This window comes from Saimiri boliviensis, chromosome X (genome assembly GCF_048565385.1).
Source record: "Saimiri boliviensis isolate mSaiBol1 chromosome X, mSaiBol1.pri, whole genome shotgun sequence".
NCBI classification, from domain to species: domain Eukaryota; kingdom Metazoa; phylum Chordata; class Mammalia; order Primates; family Cebidae; genus Saimiri; species Saimiri boliviensis.
The window spans coordinates 17,302,681-17,305,271 of NC_133470.1; the positions used below are offsets into that span (position 1 = coordinate 17,302,681).

A 2,591-nucleotide genomic window follows, 5' to 3' on the forward strand; every position below is an offset into this window, starting at 1 on the left:
TGAGATTTGTGAATTATTTCTGTTATTGTTTAAAAAATCCTTTTTAACTTTTATTTTAAAAGTTCAGGGGTACATGTGCAGGATGTGCAGGTTTGTTGTACAGGTTATTTCATCACCCGGGTAGTAAGCCTAGTATCCATTAGTTATTTTTCCTGATCCTCTCCCTCTTCCCACCCTCCACCTTCGATAGGCCCCCGTGTGTGTTGCTCCCCTCTATTTGTCCATGTGTTCTCATCAACAAGTCAGCTTTTCTTTTGACATTTTGTTTCCTATGGAATGATGTATATGCATGTGTGTTTTCACCCAGGTTGTTAAATATTGGCAGCAGATAACCTTATAATGTATATATGTAATGCAAAATTGTTGTGATAATTTTTGTGCAGAGGTGATATTGCAGCTAATGAGATTTTAATCAAAGTGCCGTTATTGCTGATTGAAAGTTGTCATCAGCTTAGGCAACTTAGCAAGACCCTGTCTCTACAACAAAAACTTAAAAAAAATTAGCCGGGTATAGTGGCCCAGGTTTGTAGCTCTAGCTACTTGGGAGGCTGAGGCAGGAAGATCGCTTGAGCCCAGGAGTTCGAGGCTGCAGTGAGCTATGAGTGCACCACTGCACTCCAGCCTGGGTGACAGAGCAATATCCCATCTCCCAAAATTAAAAAGGAAGAAAGAAAGTTGTCATGACTGTTAAAAATTGTTAGGCAAGATTAATCATATTTGAATGTTAAACTTTAGCTCAGACATCTTCTCTTAGTTCTAGATCCCATTTGGATTAATGGTTACCTCAAATTCAACATATCCCAAACTCATCTCAAACTTGGTCCAATTCCTGCATAACCTAATTCAGTAAATGTATCAGTATTTATCCAGTTTCACAAACCAGAAACTTGGAGTCACCTTTGACCCTTCACTATCTCTCACCAGATCCAATCCACCAGCTTGCCAATTTTAACTCCTGCTATGGTCTGAATGTTTGCGTCCTCCTCCAGATTCATACGTTGAAACCTAATCTCCAATATGATAGCATTAAAAGGTAGGACCTTGGAGAGGTAATGAGGTCATGAGGGTGGAGTCTTCATGAAAGGGATTAGTGTCCCTATAAAAGAGGACTGAAAGGGCCTCCTTCACCCCTTCCATCATGTGAGGATGCAGCAAGAAGGCGCCATGTATGAGAAAGCGGGCCATCAGCAGACACTGAATTTCCAGAGCCTTGGACTCCTCAGCCTCCAGAATTGTAAGAAATAAATGTTTGTTGTTTATAAACTACCCAGTCTATGGTAGCTTGTCATAGCAGCCTCAATGAACTAAGACACCTCCTAAATATCTCTCAAATGAGGCGTATCTTTCCATTACCATTATTCATAACCATCAGAATCCAAGCCCTCCTGTCTCATATAAACCACTAAGTTAGCCTCATTGGTCTATGATCATTCATTCTTTTCCACATGAAATCCATTCTCCCCAGTCTGGGTAACATAGTGAGAGCCCAACTCTACAAAAAATAATTTTAAAAAATAGCTGGATTTGGTGGCCTTTGCCTATAGTCCCAACTACTTGGGAGGCTGGGGCAGGAGGATTGCTGGAGCCCAGGAGTTTGAGATTACAGTGAGCTATGATTGTGCCACTTCATTCCAGCCTGGGTGACAAAGTGAAAATAATAATGGTAATAATGATGATGATGGTGATGATGATAATAATAATAATAATAATCCCTTGCCGTTAAAACCCAGATTCAGCTTTATTCTTTTAACTGTCAGCCTGCTGGATTTACTAGTGCTTCCCATTTATCCCCTCTGTAAAACATACAATCCATGCCCACTGCATACTGCCTGCTCATTGCTAGTAGATGGCTCTTCAGGAAGCACACATATTTCTGTTGCTACCTGTGAAGCTGTTTATTTACTAGAAGTCCCTAACCTGTTTTTGTCACTTTTTGAAATAATTATATAATTTAATGAACTGTTACATAAGTTGATGAAAGATGAATACATTCATATTTCAGAGAGGGAGGTTTTTTCTATAAAAATTAGGTTGAATGCTTTGGGAAGACTAAGTAAAGGCAGTTTGCTATAAAAATTGCTGTTCAGTTAGCTATGAGTGATAAAGCTGGGAAAGATCTCAGAAAATAAAACTCTAGGAGGATTCTGCACTCAGAATGCTTGCAAATATATATTTTAGTTCTTTCTTTAAAGAAATTGACATGGAAAATCGTAGAAAGCACCTTATATATAGATAAGAAACAGGCCAAGGAAAGACATTCATCTAACCCACATTTAAAACACAAAGCCGGCTGGGTGCAGTGGCTCATGCCTGTAATCCTAGCACTTTGGGAGGCCGAAGTGGGCAGACTACCAGAGCTCAGGAGTTCCAGACCAGCTTGGGAAACCCCGTCTCTACTAAAAATACAAAAACATTAGGTGGGTGTGGTGGTGTGTGCCTGTCATCCCAGCTACTCAGGAGGCTGAGGCACGAGAATTGGTTGAACGTGGGAAGTGGAGGTTGCAGTGAGCTGAGATGGTGCCACTGCGCTCCAGCCCGGGTGACAGAGTGAGACTCTGTCACAAAACAAAACAAAACAAAACCAAAACAAA

The 2,591-nt window shown here is 40.6% G+C and overlaps 1 pseudogene; it reads left to right on the forward strand.

The window, feature by feature from the left end:
• The first annotated feature begins 371 nt into the window (after positions 1 to 371).
• LOC141582894 (U4 spliceosomal RNA) lies at positions 372 to 451 on the forward strand (annotated as a pseudogene).
• The last annotated feature ends 2,140 nt before the right edge of the window (positions 452 to 2,591 follow it).